Source organism: Lissotriton vulgaris, chromosome 2_1, assembly GCF_964263255.1.
Source record: "Lissotriton vulgaris chromosome 2_1, aLisVul1.2, whole genome shotgun sequence".
NCBI classification, from domain to species: Eukaryota; Metazoa; Chordata; class Amphibia; order Caudata; family Salamandridae; genus Lissotriton; species Lissotriton vulgaris.
In genome coordinates, this window is record NC_141687.1 from 439,465,718 (window position 1) to 439,482,378 (window position 16,661).

The window sequence follows — 16,661 nt, forward strand, 5'->3', positions numbered from 1 at the left end:
TCTGTGCCCGAAATGTGTCGCATTGCTGGAGTTGCGTCGCAAGAGCGACACAGCTCCAGCAAAGCTCGGGGGTGCCCCATTTTAACAATGCTGCATCAAGACCTACGCCTGCTTCAAGCAGGCGCAGGCTTTTGACGCAGCATTGGCTTAAAAGTGACTGAGTGAAATCTCATAGATTTCACTCAGCCACTTTTGCGAGGCGCACCTGCCCCGGAACGCCCACCCTGCGCCGGAACGCCCACAAGCGGCGCAGGGCTTTACAACGTGACGCATCTGCCTAGATGCGTCACGTTGTAAATCGTTCGTAGGGATGCGCCACGTTTACGCCGCCTTGCGTGACGCAACAGCGGCGTAAACGTGGCGCAAAGGCCTCATAAATCTGCCCCTTAGTGCTAAACACTCGTGCACTGACCTGCAGCGCATGCAGTGATGTGGGTAAATCTGCAATAAATTATCAGATCAGGCCATTTTCACCTTTGACGATGTCACAAAAATGACACTTGGCACATGAAGATTGCGGCCGGCATTTTGAATTGAATAGATGTGTGCTATGAGCTGTTAAGAGGCCTTGACTTGAGCAGAGCTGCACTCCCCTAAATTACAACTCCTATAATTTCACAAGGAAGGGAATTTGGAAGCAGAAACTGCAGCCAAGAACTTCTGGTTCTCAGGACCAATGTAACAGCGGAGGAGACAAAGATTCCTTTTATACCCGGACGGGTTTCGCCTCTTCAGAAATCGTGGAATTGTTTGACAGAACTGGATCGTCCAGCCCAACCCTTCAAAATACCGCAGGCGACATCACAAGTGGAAAAAAGGAAATAGAACAGGGAGAGGGAGGTGGGTATGGAGGGGGCACTTGGTTGTGCCCCCATGCAGGCTCTGAGTTGAGGTTAGAGAACACAGCATACCGGAGAGAGGGTACAGATTATGGGAGAGTTCTTTGCGTGGGTTGATAACGTTTCATAAGTAGGTTTAATTATACCGCTCACAACACATCTTCTACGCGACATCCTTCAGTTTAGCTGCAGGGAATTCTGTCGCGCGCATCTTTCATAATCATTTCCGCAGGTGCAAATTCGCTATGATTGCATTGCTTGGACATTTACATTTATTTGGAATAGTCAGGGATGGCTCCCTGAGTTAAACGCTCGCTACTGAAAGATGCGGCGATCTTCAAATCCCAGCAAGGCCATCCGCACCAGGGCAGTAAACTGAGTACAGTTATATCAAAAGACATTAAACTTATGTATTGTTTAGAGCTCTCCAAAGCAGCGCAAGGTTGCTATGAAGCGTTACATAAGAAAACTTGTTGCATAAAAAAGTATGTTCAGGGCCCTTCTTCACAAAGACAGAATTATGAGACCTCGCTCTTAAAAACAAGCATTTACAATGCAATAGGACTCGCATTTACGTGATCCCTATTGCATAAGAAACTGGAGTGCGGGCATGCGAGAAGGCACAAACAGGAGTGAGGTGGGGGGTGATGAGGCAGAAGTCACAGGCTGCAGGAGGGGGGCCACAAGAAGAAAATAGTTTTTGAAGTAAAGGGGCCAGTAACCATGGAAGGATATGAATGACGACATGGCCGTCAGGAGAAGGGACTAACAGGCCTAAAATCAATCAGAAGGAAGCATTTAAGACCTAAACCAGTAATAAAAAAAGATGGGTGGAGAGTGGGCGGAGCTTCCACGCTATACTGAATACTGCATGCCTCGCAAAGCGAGCAACACATGCGCTGTAATGCTAGGATTGACCTAAAAATCTATCTTGTGTTGTTTCAATGGTTTTTAAATATGATTGCATGTCATAAGTGACCAGCATTATTTGATTGATATGGACACTCAGATTCATCAATTCTGAAGACAGTACGAATTCCTCCATTGACGATAAACAGTCAATTATAAAATTCTTTCTACCAATTTGTTCTAGGGATTCTGTCTTGTCATAAAATACAAGTTGGCCCATGTCACTCATAAGATTTTTAATATAGTTCAGCCATGGTATTTGAAGAGCTAAGTGAGAATGAAGACAAAGCCTAATAATGTCACGGTTGAGGGTAGTTTTCTCGATGGTCCAGATCTTGTGCCACAAAAGAATTGGCTAGATCTTAATGAGGTCAGTTTAAAAGGTTAGCCCAAGTTCAGCATGGCATACATAAGAGGAACAGTTAGTTGGTATCGCTAGGAGAAATCTCAAAAAGGCATCCTCCATCACATGCAGTTGTTGACAGTCAGTATACCCAAATACTCCTGCACCATATAAAGCTGTTGATAACCACTGTGACTTATAAATGATTAAATAGTTCTTTGGGTGGATTTCTGCTGAATTTCCTAAAAATATTGGACAATGCTGTAATATTTTACATAAACAGTAACTTCATAGCGTTAATAGTCTGTCTACATGTACTCTCCTGATGGAACAAGATACTCAGGTAGAAGAATGTATTTTTGAAACCAATTTTCTAATCTTCAATAAAAATTTCCAGACATTTTAACTTTATTTTCCTACACTTCATTATAAAGATCTTTTTTCACTAACAGGCCTAAGTTATGCATGTAGCTGATGAAGCTTGTTAATAAGTGTTGAAGCCGCAAAGGAGTGTGGGCCATAAGCACAGCATGATCAGCGTGGACAAGGGCAGGAATCGGGGGGACAGCCAATTTGCAGTAGGTCACAACACTATTCATTCAGTATTTTTCTCAGACTATTAATGTACAGTGTGAAATGGGAAGTGCATCAGTATGCAGCCCTGCCTTACCCCTCTCTCGATGCTGTATGATGTAGTACACTTACCCTTAGCACCATAAAGTACCCTTGCTCTGGTCCCAGAATATAGTTGCCTGAGCAAGTGTAATAGGGTGGGTCAACTCCTAAGTACGCTCTTATATCGTACAGTTTATCATGCTCCACACAATCAAAGGCCGATGATAAATCTACAAGTGCCAAGAAAACACTACCCTGCTTGGACAAAGTATATTTCCCAATTAAAGCTTCAAGTTAAGTCCCTGCTCGACTGTCCCTATAGTCCTGTTCAAAAGTCAAACTGCAGATTAGATAAAATTTAATTTGATTTGGCCAAATACTGGAGCCTATTCAAAACAATATGTCCTGCCACCTTGACCAATGAGTCCAACAATGAAATTGGTTTGGTAGCAGGCATTCCTCACCAGACTTTACATATGCGAACCACAGAGCTTAGATCACTCACAACGCTGCATTGCACTACTTTGCTACGGGGAGCTGGTGGAGACAGGAAGAAGAGGACGGCGGAAGGAAGGCGGCGGTTGTCCGGCCCAGGTAAATGTTTTTGTTTAACTTTAATGTCCCCACCCATCACCCCATCCCACCCCTCCGTCTGGTAGCGGCCGCTACTGAAAAGAGTTACCCATTGAAGTCTCTAATCGGTGGCCATCCATAGATCTAAAAAAGGGCATTTATCACATGCCAGAAAGCAGTTATCTTTGTCAATGCTTGCTTCATGCAAGGCCTCTTTTCTCTATTCGTTTAAGGCTTATTTAAACTCCCATCTACACATCTTTATTTTATGCCTACACTTTGGTGATTTATGTAAGGTAACTTTCAATTTCCCATGGGCCTTGGTACATACTGTGTCAAACCACACTTGCTTGTGATTTTTAGGATTTCTATCTATTACAAATAAGCCCTACTTAACCCCTGTGGTAATTAGTTGGAAGGCTTCTAGAGCTTTTACATGGTGCAATGTATCATCCAAACAATCTACAAAGGCTTTATTAAATGTATTCCCAAATTGTTGGCAAAGTTTATCAGGATCAACTTTAGACCAACAAAGGCAGTAGGCATTATTTCTATCAAGCATGATGCCATCAATCATATGTAGGTTAAATCCTTTGGTTTTTTTACATCGTCAAGCAATGCAAGATACACGCTCTAGGGGGAAATGATCGGTTAAGAAGTTACTATAACAGTATTTGCCCCTATCCCGTTAAATTTATAGCCAAATGGAACTAGTTTTTTATATAATTAATTACTAAATCATACGTAAATAATAATTCATTTAGGTTGTCCCCACAAGGGGGATGCAGGAAGTGGGTATAATCAATCTTTTCACTAGATGTTAGGTCATGGCTTTTTCCCGAGCAGTTTAAACCAAAAATAGTATAAAAATCCCCACCCCAGACTATGATCAAATCATTGGCAGTACCACTCTGAATATGCTGTAGATCTTTGCCCAGTTGTAAGAGGACTAGGCAAATTTCCTTGGCCAATGCATTGTTATAATAGTTCACAACTGCTAGTAAACAGTCAGGAGATAATTCTGTGGTGATAAATTGATAATAAACATTAGACACTACCAGATTTATCTTGGTGAATTTCATTTACTGTGCAAACATAAGTACATACACCCCAATTAGATCTTCCAAATATAGACAGCTTAGCTGGAGTATGGTATGTTTTAAAACAATTAGTATGTAATGGGTCCACAACCCAAGTTTCCTGCAAACAAAACATATTAAAGTTGCTAAAAAAAATTCACCCACTCTGATGTGGCATCCTTAGAAAGCAGTCCTGCAACATTGCAGAATCAAACCATAGGGGCCTATTAAGATGGCGGACGGACGGCATAGCCATATATGCTATAGATGCATGTAAACTGCAAACATAAACATATCCAATGAAACATCATTTAAAACTTTTGCCATACCATTTAGAAAAATATAAACAATTTTCAGATACATTGAAATGCTTGACAATTTTCTCACTGTGTAATTCCATGACACATATTCTGCTGTTTTTTACCCTTTAAGGTAAACTGTCTCCTGAACTGGAATTCTTCTTTACTTTCATTGAAACTGCAACATTTTCTGGATTAACTGTTCCAATATACTGTTCAGCTGCCTTAAAGCCAGTCACAGTCCTGCAAAATCACTGTTGAAAGCACTATTATATAACTTTCTGCAATATCACTTTTGACAAAACACTACGAAACATCCTTTTGCAATTTTCATGGCAGCAGCCATACAATAAAGAAGCATCACTTACTAACACCCAATCCTATTTCTACTTAACAATAATTAGGGAAATAACTAGGCAGAATTTCAATTGCACCAGAGTAATTAAAGAAATTTCCGTAATTCCCCGTAATTAAGAGTAATTTGGGAAATAATCCCAATGCAAGACAGCATTTTGGGAGTGGAAACTGGCACTTGCACTGATTATTTGTGTTCTGCTGCATTGATAATTGTTTCTTAGCACAAAGTGCATCCTTGCGTCCATGTTGAACATGGGTGTTCAGTTTGTCCTAAGAAAAGAGTGCTAAATGTTGGTGTTAAATTGGGGTAAAATCCTTCCCTAAGAGAACATTTAGTGAGAGCAAGCAGACTCTTGCGCTTGCTATTCGAGATCTTTTTCATTTAAGACTACATCTTAAAGCAAAATGGATCCTCGTATACATTTGGGAGGAGAAGGGACATTTTTGTGCTTAGAAATAGCACTAAATGCAGAATGAATCTTCCTGTACAATTCAAGCATAGTTTTACAGAATGTTTAGGTAATTTTGCATAATTACACTATACTGACTTGAGGGAGTTATGGCCACCCCTGCAAATTGTACTGTAACAACAAGAGAGCAAGGGCTTGAGACAGCACTCCTATGCCCCTAGTCAAATCTATAATAACAACGAAGGAGTGTCCACCACAATGTAAAAACCATATAATTAGCTACAAAAACTCCATATGTCCAGGAATTGACAGAAAAGACAGACAAAATCTCACAGGAGTGGCCACCACCCCACCAGTCAGGTGGTTACTTCCATTGAGTGACTGTATCCCACTTTGTAAAACAGGACAGGGATCTCCCTGTTGTAGAAGGACCCTCACTCACCACTAGCTGGTGACATGCTTCATCACGGGGTCCCCGCTGGGGCGATCTAATACCACCCCAGCGTGCTACAACGCCTGTTTTGCAGCGGAGCAGGATGTGGTGGATGCAAAAGTTGTTATTATAGATTTGACTAGGGGCATAGGAGTGCTGTCTCAAGCCCTTGCTCTCTTGTTGTTACAGTACAGTTTGAGCAGCGTACAGCTGCGAGAGTAACAGTAAATAAATAATAATTTTTTCTACTAGTACTTTCCAATAATTTCACCAATATGGAGGATCAGGGACTTTCATTCTCGAGGGAAGAAGTAGATGCTATTCTGGGAGATGACTCTTTATTTTCAGACCCCTTATTAGCACATGCAATCTCGCAAACAGGGGACTGGGAAAAATTGAGTGACATGAAACGTAACAGAATAAGGGCCATTCTCCACGAGACTATGATAAAAGAATATCTCAACAATAATGCAGCGCCAAAGGGTCTTTTAGTTACAAATGCCCCTAGAATCTTTTTGGATGATGCAGTGTTCCGCAAGGAATGGGCCCAAATTGCATGGCATTGCACGAGGGATTGGGGTATACTCTTATAAAAACAGCGCTACGCCTGTCTGAAGCGCTATTGATTGAGATACAAACCACAGAAGCCCACTTTAAAGCCACAATAACGGGGTATAAGAAAAGATTAGATGAAATAAATAAGGAACAGAATGAGTTCAGGGAAAGTCTTGCTCAATCGAAATCCCAGAAACTTCAAAAAGACTTAAAGAAGTGGTCTTACGCAAACGTTTACCCTTACTCAGTTCCCGAATACACACCCCCTACTAACAGTGGTTACAATTCTGATACTTCTGCTGATTCCAACACTAGTGGATCCAGCACGGAAAGTACAGGCAAGAAGGGCGAGGTAGGAACAGAGGAAGAGGGCGAGGGAGAGGACAGTACCAACAACCTCATGGGTATCCACCTCCCGGGTGGCAAGTCCCCTATCCTCCCCCTGGCATGGGACCCTACCACCAAGGCCCATTCCAACCCCCTTTTCCTCCCATGCTGGGATGGAATCCTAATTTTGTTCCACACCCCCAATACAACCACTAGCGATTCCCACATCCTTTTTTAGACAGAGGAAGGCGGGGGAGAGGGAAACAAAAGACCAACACCCAGGTCCACTGGGGCCCCACGGACGAGATGGGGACCAACTCCAACCTACAATCGGGAGACCAGAGACCAGGACCCAGCAACCAGAAACCTTAATCGAACCAGGTGAGTAAGGACCGGAGACCAGGCCTCCACAACCAGAAACCCTGATTACCAATCTTTCTAGCTATGAGTTGACAACGGCAGAGACTAAAGTCCTAGAGAAAGGCCTAGGTTTCATACCAACACCTAGGCTAGATCGCTTCAAATTACATTGTGAGTTAAGCCAGTTTTTCAGAAAACTAGGACTGAAAAACTTTTTTGAAAATAGAGAACAGATGGAGACTGAGGGACCTTCGGGTGACACAGAGTTCAAACTCAAATCCAACTTCCAACCTCCTCCTCATACAGTATCACCAGAGATTCTAGCTTTTGAACAGGCAGTCTCGAAAGAAATTGAACAACTGCCGGAACCCAGACCCTTCAAAAACCTATCAACAGAAGAATTCAGAGCTATCCAATCTCTCAGAATGAACAAGGATATCATTATCAAGAGTGCAGACAAAGGTGGTGGCATAGTTATACAGGATAAGATGGATTATGACACAGAATGTCAACGTCTCCTTAACAACACCACAAACTATGTTCCCCTGGGATCTGATCCCACCAATGATCTCAGAGATGAAATCTGTGAGTTAGTCTCCACCGCAGAAAGAGATGGGCTGATCACTAAGAGGGAAGCGGATTTCTTAATCACATCAGAGGGCAAGACACCTTATTTTTACATGTTGCCCAAGACCCACAAAAATATCCTTCCACCTCCAGGGAGACCAATAGTTTCCGGGTTGGGCTCACTGTTGGAGCCCCTCTCCAAATATTGTGACTTTTTCCTAAGACCCATCATTGAATCAACCAGCACTTATTTGAAAGACACCAAAAGTTTGCTCGCTTTGCTCAAATCCATTGTCCTCCCTGCAGACCCATGCTTTCTGGTAACAATGGACATCGAAAGCCTCTATACCTGCATCCCTCAGGATGATACAATCAAGGTATTAAAGGAGGCCCTCGACAGGAGCACATGGGATTACACCACCAGCCGAGAGTTCATTGTCGATTGCGCTACACTTGCTCTTAAACGCAATTATTTTGAATACGAGGGTAAAATTTACCTACAAGCCACGGGAACTTCAATGGGCAGCACCTTTGCCCCATCGGTGGCAGGGTTGTACGTTTTTGATTTTGAGCAAAATCACATCCTGAATTCCAGCAACCCCTTTGGAATTAACATTGTTTTGTGGCAACGCTACATAGACGATGTCTTAATGATTTGGCAAGGGGACGAAACTTTACTGACTGGATTTTATGGGTGGATTAACAACTGTAACACTCATCTGAAGTTTACCCACGAGCACTCCCACGATAAGATAACCTTTCTGGATGTTACCATCAACAGGGTGGGCAACCATCTAGAAACCAAGACCTTCTACAAACCGACAGCCAAAAACAACTTGCTCCATTTCTCTAGTTACCACCCCAGGGCACTCCGTGAGAACCTCCCCTATGGGCAATTTCTAAGGCTAAGGCGAAATTGCAGCAACTTAACTGACTACAGACAACAGGCAAAAGATCTGACAGGTAAATTGTTGAGCAGAGGTTACCCCAAAGGGATACTGGAGAAAAGCCAAAAGAGGGCGAGAAACCAACCACGCGATGGACTACTGGAGGTACACGAAAATGGACGAAATGAGACAACAGAGACACCACTGACATGTGTCACTACTTACAACGCTTTGTCTAACGCAGTCAGTAAATGTATATTAAAGAACTGGAGGATAGTTACCAGCAACAAAACAGATTGGCAAAAGCCCCTCTTTTCTTATAAGAGGGCTACAAGTCTTAAGGACTCTCTGGTACACACTCGCCCTAAGTGCCCACAACCAACCAACCAGGTTCCCAGTGTGCTGAACTCCTGGGGTTTACCCCTAGTACTCGGACATTTCCCCTGTGCGAATTGCAACGTGTGTCATCTGACCACGGATACCAAATTCCTGACCCTACCAGATGGCTCCAGGTGGGATCAAATAAGACACACGAACTGCAACACTACCAACGTTGTCTATTTGATCACTTGTCGTTGCAATCTTCAATATGTGGGCATGACCACCAGACGCATTAAGACCATGAATATGTGAACACCGAAGTAACATTCGGTGTAAAAAAACTACCACTAAATTAACGGCACATTTCTTGCAGGCAGATCATACACCCAATGATTTACACTGGACAATCCTGGAACACATGCCCATGGTCTCAGAACAGAAACTCTTTGAGAAGGAACAACGGTGGGTCCACCGACTGGGCACCCACAGAACAGGACTGAATGGCGATATCCCCTGGGGTAGTATCACATACTGAATAATATTTTGCCTGTCTGCCTTTTTGCACTAAAGGCCCCCTTTCAAATTAGCTAGGCCCGTTAGAACGAGTACACACGTTCATAGGAACATCTTAGTGCCAACGGACCCCAGAACATGCTTGAATTATGAATGCATTCATAACTTCTTAACTGCATTTATTGAATTGTTGTCAAATTCACTAAGTCACAGCGAGATGACATGTCTACCAACTATTGAACTGCATTTATTGAATTGTCGCAGCTAAATGGCATGGCTATCCCATCTTACACATTCCCTCTTACTTACACTCCTTTACAAGTTGAATTGTTTATTCATTCATAGTACTGCTTTTTAGCTTGTATCGCTTCAAATGGGCGTGTGGAATCAGCCCGTCATTTGATGCATTTAAGGAGGGACAAAAAGGGTTCCTTTCCCCTTTCGGGTGAAACGGCATCCTTGACTGTAGGTTTGAGGCGGGGAGACGCGAGTTAAACAGTAAGTTCGCCTGTTTTCACTTACAGCTCTAAACGAGTGCCTCTGTACTAGATCTAATTTGACCCCTCCCTTTTTTTATAGATGTTGACCGCGTGAAGATTACCCGCGCCGTTTACATCTGACGGGGTTTGATAACGATCCCTTTGGCGTGAGTGTGTGTTTTTTCCAACTTGTATGTGGGTTGTGGGTCGAGTTGCCTCACTGGAGATTGCGTTTAGGTGTTCTGACACACTGAACCCGTAGACGCCTTTTTGACACGCTGTACCACCAGGCGCCTTTCGGTTTGTTAAAGGCAGTGCATCAGGCCTTAGCGTTAATTATTCCTGAGTCACACTACGCGTTTCAGAACGCCTTCTCCATAACGATGTCTCCCGCGCCGTTCACATCTGACGGGGTTGGTTTACGATCCCTTTGGCGTGGGTGTGTGTTTTTCCAACTTGTACGTGGCTTGTGGTTAGAGTTGCCTCACTGTAGGTTGTGTGTGTTTTTTAGGTGTTCTGACATACTGATACCGTAGATGCCTCTCGGTTTGCTAAAGGCAGTGCATCTGGCCATAGCGCTAATTATCCCTGAGGCACACTACGCGTTTCAGAACGCCTACTTCATAACGATGTTTCAAAACGCAGGGGATCCCACTGTATACTGACTCTGCGATCTCCTGTTCTATTATGCCTCCAGTCTTACCTCATTACACACTAGGTGTAAGTGCTAGATGACTGGCTGCACTTTAAATGCTTACAAAGGCGGCATCACTTTCATTTTCCCTCATCTTTTCCCTGATCTCTTATTCTCTGAAAGTACTAGTCCTTAGACCATCATTGTACCACGAATATGGTATCGAACGTGCAGGCATATAATGAAGTACATCTGCCTCAGCTATACAACTTAGGACTCAGTTTATCCTTACTGCATGGGCAAGCAAACGCTGCCCATGCACAGACCAATATATACCTTGCAGGCACATTAAGTCTCTTAGATACCCCATCAGCATATCCAGAGATGGAATACTTGTGTCTAGCGATAGAACGCATGTCCTCACACCGAATACAGTGTGAGTAGCTACATCAGATTTCAATTTAATTTCTTTCTCTTCACAGGTTTTTTGGTCAGGCAGAATTTTTTTGCCTTGACCTTCATCAAGGAGACTGCCTGTGATAGTTAAATATTGTTAATTATTTTTCACACATTGCACCTCACAGTAGGGTGCGCCTTAGCGCGCGCATACCACTGGGGGTTTATTTTAGGTCCTGACGAATGCTGAGCGAATGGCAGTATAACAGCAGAAACATGTTGACCATTATATTTTTGTTTAATTATTAAGGACATTCGGTTTCGTAACACAGAACCAAACTGTCCGCTCACTTGTTTTTAACAAATACAAGTTGGTCATTATTAAAATAGGCAGAAAGACTACAACCCAGTATTTTTTTAAATAAATTGCACCTATTATCACCACACTTTGATTTTGGGCACCTTTTGCATCCACCACATCCTGCTCCGCTGCAAAACCGGCGTTGTAGCACGCTGGGGTGGTATTAGATCGCCCCAGCGGGGACCCCGTGATGAAGCATGTCACCAGCTAGTGGTGAGTGAGGGTCCTTCTACAACAGGGAGATCCCTGTCCTGTTTTACAAAGTGGGATACAGTCACCCAATGGAAGTAACCACCTGACTGGTGGGGTGGTGGCCACTCCTGTGAGATTTTGTCTGTCTTTTCTGTCAATTCCTGGACATATGGAGTTTTTGTAGCTAATTATATGGTTTTTACATTGTGGTGGACACTCCTTCGTTGTTATTATACACCCCTACAAATAACCTTTAGCTCGTCATGATGTCAATGACTATCACCAGCAAGGACTTCCCTTCATTGGATGAACATCTTCTGCACTTAATTTCAAATGGTGTGATGTGCAACTGTCACTGTGCCCTACAGTAAAATAGGCGAACTGACTCCCACTAAAATAGCCCTTAAGAGTTCCAATTGAAAAAAAAAACTGAGTTTTCACTTTTTCTTGGGTCATCTGCTGCTGGAGTGCTGCTGCATCTACATGCATCTCATTAAAAGAATTATCCCCAAAATGTTGTTATTGAATGGTAGGATCTTTGCACAGAGGCTGAACCCATTCAGGAAAGAGGTAAGGTTTTTATTTAAGGGTAGTGCCTTAAGTTAAAATAACAGTCTATTAGCAAGTTTAAGAGCTCACCACACATTTAGGTGCATTGGAGTAGATTTTATTTAAAGGTGGCGGAATCTCTATACAGAGACATCTCATATTTAAAATGTATATATTTGTGTTCTTATATGTTGTCAGACCAACATAATGAGTTGCTATCTTGACATTTCTGGATCCGGATTCCGAAGCAATCACACCACCGAAACCACCCTACGCACCACCACAGATGACGTGCGCACCCTCCTCGACCAAGGCCACACCACAGCCTTGATCCTACTCGACCTCTCCACAGCCTTCGCGATCGTGTATCACTTCACACTCTCCGCCAGACTCCACGACGCGGGTATAGGGGGAACCACCCTCGAATGGATCTGCTCCTTCCTCATCGCCAGGACCCAAAGAATCAGACTGCCACCCTTTCTCTCTGAGCCCACAGAGATCAACCTGCGGAGTGCATCAGGGATCGTCCCTCAGCTCTATGCTCTTCAGCATCTACACGGCCCCCCTCGCTGCCATCCTCAGACAGCACATACTCAACATAGTCGCCTATGCCAATGACACCCAATTCATCCTATCCCTCACCAAGGACCCCGTCACCACCAGGCTCAGCTTTTAGGAAGGAATGTAGGATGTCGCAACCTGGATTAGCAGCAGCTGTCTGAAGCTTACCTCAAAGAAGACAGATGTCCTCGGAACCTACCCCACTGCTTGGGACACAAGCTGGTGGCCCATTGCCCTCAGCAGCCCACTCACCGCCACAGACCACACCCGGAACCTCTGCATCATCCTCGACTCCCCCCTCTCCATGACCCAACAAGTCAACAAAGTGACCTCCACCTGTTTCAACACCCTCTGTATCCTTCACGAGACCTTCAAATGGATCCCCCCAGAATCAAGAAAAAACATCACCTACGCACTCATAACCAGCAGACTGGACTACGGAACCCCCCTCTATGCCGGAATCACCAAGTCTCTGCTCTGCAAACTTTAGACCATAAAGAACACAGCAGCCAGACTCATCCTCGGCGTCCCTTGACATGAACACATCAATCAATACCTGTGAGACCTCCACTGGCTCCCCGTCGGGAAGAGAGTAACCTTCAAGATACTCACCCACGCCTTCAAATGCCTTCACAACACTGGACCCCAATACCTCAACAAGAGAATCTCCTTCCAAGCACCCAAGAGAAGCCTCCGATTTGCCGACCTCATCCTCGCTGAAACCCCGTGCATCTGCAGAGCAAGAACTGGAGGAAAGGTCTTTTCCTACATCAAGGCCAAGACCTGGAACGAGCTCTCGATAGACATCAGAGGCGCTCTGTTAAATCGGGGGGTCTCTAGTTGGCAATGGTATTCACCTTTGCCCAAATAAGGACTCTTACTTCTAAGTCAGGATAAGGGGATTACACTCCTTAATAACCCCTGCTCACACCCTTGGTAGCACTAGCTTGGCACGAGCAGACAGGCTTATCTCAGAGGAAGTGTGTTAAGCATTTGTGAATATACACAGTAATACAGTGAAAACACTACAGACAGACACAACACAGGTTTTATAGAAATAAGTATTCTTTATATAGACTTAAACATAAGACCACAAACGACAAAAATCCACAATACTATACTTAAGATTGCTTTAAAGATGATTAAAGTTACTTAGTTCAAGTTGATGATAAATGCAACAAAGTTCTCAACAAAGTACCTGGATGCGTAATGCAAAGTAAACAAAAGGCTTGCAAAAGGGGAGATGAGTCGGTTCCGAGATCTGGGGGAGATGATGCGTCGTGCCTCAACGGTGCGGAGGTGATGCGTAGATTCTTGGCCTGCTGGCATTTTGCGGTGCGCAAGATGGCACCTTGATGCGATGCGATGATCCGATTGCGATGCAAGAAGATGGCTCCCTTGATGCGACGATGCCAGGATGCTGCGATGATGATGCGTAGGCGCCCCGACAGCCTTGTGCCGACTCAGTACTTTGGAGCCATGACAGGCCGGGGACATGCTTCTACGGTCATGCGATGGCGACTCTCTCAATGGCATCATGCTTCTCTGGCGATGCGATAGCAGGCAGCTACAATGAACACACGCTTCAAGGGAGATGCGGCGAAGGCTCGCTTCTCCGGCGATGCGACGATTTCAGCTGCGCCATCGACACGCTTCCTCTTGATGCGTTGTGCTTCCAGCTCCCAGCTGGAGATGAAGTCTTTTGTCCTTGGGACTTCAGCAGAAGTCAAGCACAGTTCAAGCCCTTGGAGAATATTCTGTAGGTGATGAAAGTCCTTAAAAAGTTCCTTCTCCTTTCCGTGGCAATGAAGCAACCACTGCAGGCCAACCCAGCAAACAGCACACTGTCAGAGGGGCAGTCAGACTCCTGCAGCTTCCTTGGTTCTTCTCCTTGGCAAAAGGTTTCTTGTTCCAGAAGTGATCTCAAGTTCTTGGGACTGGGTCCCAATATTTATATCCCAAAATCCTTTGTTCTCTGAAGGCAGAGATGCCTCTGCCTAGTCCAAACTAGTTCCTGAGCACTTTGTTTACATGACTCTCTCCTTCCTTTCACTGTGCAGGGCAGAGACATCAGCCGCCCCACAGGAGGTGGAGCCAGCACAGGGGAGGGAAGGCACATCTCTGGAGCACTTTGTTGACAAGATTTCTTCTCTCCTTTCATAGTGCGACGCAGAGACATCAGACAAGCCACAGGAGGTGGAGCCAGCATTGTAGTGGGAAGGCCAATCCCTATTTAGGTCCCGGGTGTAACTCCTCCATCCCATCTAGATGCAGATCTCTCTACTCACCACTGGGATGCCCCAGCCTGTCTCCTGGAATCCCCCAGCCCTGACACTCACAAACCTAGACAAGGAATACACAACCTAGCAGAGGCAGGCCTGGGCAGTTAGGCAAAAAAATACCCACTTTCTAAAAGTGGTATTTTCAAACACAGAATACTAAAACGAACTTCACTAAAATAGGTATCTTATTATTCTGAGTTCAGGCATATTAAATTCGAATTTCTACCATGTTTCCTGAGTCAGTTAGGATTTTAAGAATGTATTAATCTAACTGCCCATTCTAACCTATGGAGAAAAGATAGCCTTGCAATAGTGAAAAACGAAAATGGCTGTAGTTCACTATTAAGACATGCTACACACACCAGAGTAGGTCCTACCTTATACTTACAATGCACCCTGTCCTTGGGCCTACCATAGGGGTGTCTAATATGAAGCAAAGGGAAGGTTTAGGGCCTGGCAAGTGGACTTGCCAAGTCAACATGGCAGTACTAGGCTGCACACAGGCCTTGCAATGGCAGGCCTGAGACACACTTTACAAGCCGCTTCATTGGGTGGCACAACCAGTGCTGCAAGCCCACCAGCAGCATTTGATTTACAAGCCCTGGGCACACATGGTGCACTGTAATAATGGCTGACAGGTAATTCAAATAACCCACTAATGGAATCACCAATTAGTGCAACAATTTAACATAGGGAGCACTTGCACTGTGGCACTGAATAGCAGAGGCACAGTGACCAAAGCATATAACCGGCAAAAACATATCACAACAGAGGAGGCAATCCGTCGAAATGGCAGGGAGACTCACACCAATGATGCCAGGTCTAACACGCCACCATTCTGATCATCTTCAGGAAGACGCTCAAGACCTGGCTCTTCGACTGTACGGAGCTGCTTACCTCTCTCCTCCCCTCAGCGCCTTGAGACCCTAACAGGCGAGTAGCGCACTGTACAATTCTCTGAATGATTGATTGACATTTAATTTTTATTTCTACTTCCTTTTAGTTTTGTCACTAGTTGCCTCTCCCTTCATGAACATGCAATGTTTCAAATTCATTTTTATTGTGAGTAAAATATATGGTACATGTGACTTTTAGAAATATATATTTATTGGCTATAAAAATGGTTTTATATGCCTTTTAAATGTATACATTCAAATATATTATTGGAATCATAATTGTTGAGTAATAATGTAAATCAGATGGAGCAAAGAAGTAATCATATAACAAAAGTGGGAACTGATGTTTCCACAGATTTGAATTACTTTAAATATATAACTAGCAGCCTGTCCCGACGTTGTCCGGGTATGAATTGCTGCCGGCCAGTAGTATATTGTTTTGTAGGATTTCATTTTGAAAGCATTTCTTATCTGTGACAGGCCTGTGAAACGCTCCGTTTCACAGTGCACTGCTGATGCACTTAAGAGTGCGCGTTCAGTAGTGTGTGAACTCGAGTTTCCCTACTTTATTTTTCCTTGCAATATTATATAGCGCAAACTCGACAACATGGCATGAGCACAATTTACATTACAAAAGAACACATTCATTTGTGGTAGGCACAGGGAGACAAAGCGATTTGCCTGGAATCACAGGATGTTGAGCTGATGGCGAGATTCGAACGTAGCTCCCCAGCTCTAAAGTTAGCAATTCTAGAACTTGTGGCAGGAGGTGTGTCTAAAAGTGTATGTCGGTGCTGGCCATCAATGAGAGAGACCTGTGCATGTTTCAAATGGGTGGTGAAAAAATATGAGTATGTTGCTGGAGATGTGGGCCTACGTGCCACCAATGTACTTACCGGGGGACGGTAAACACCCATTATTCCG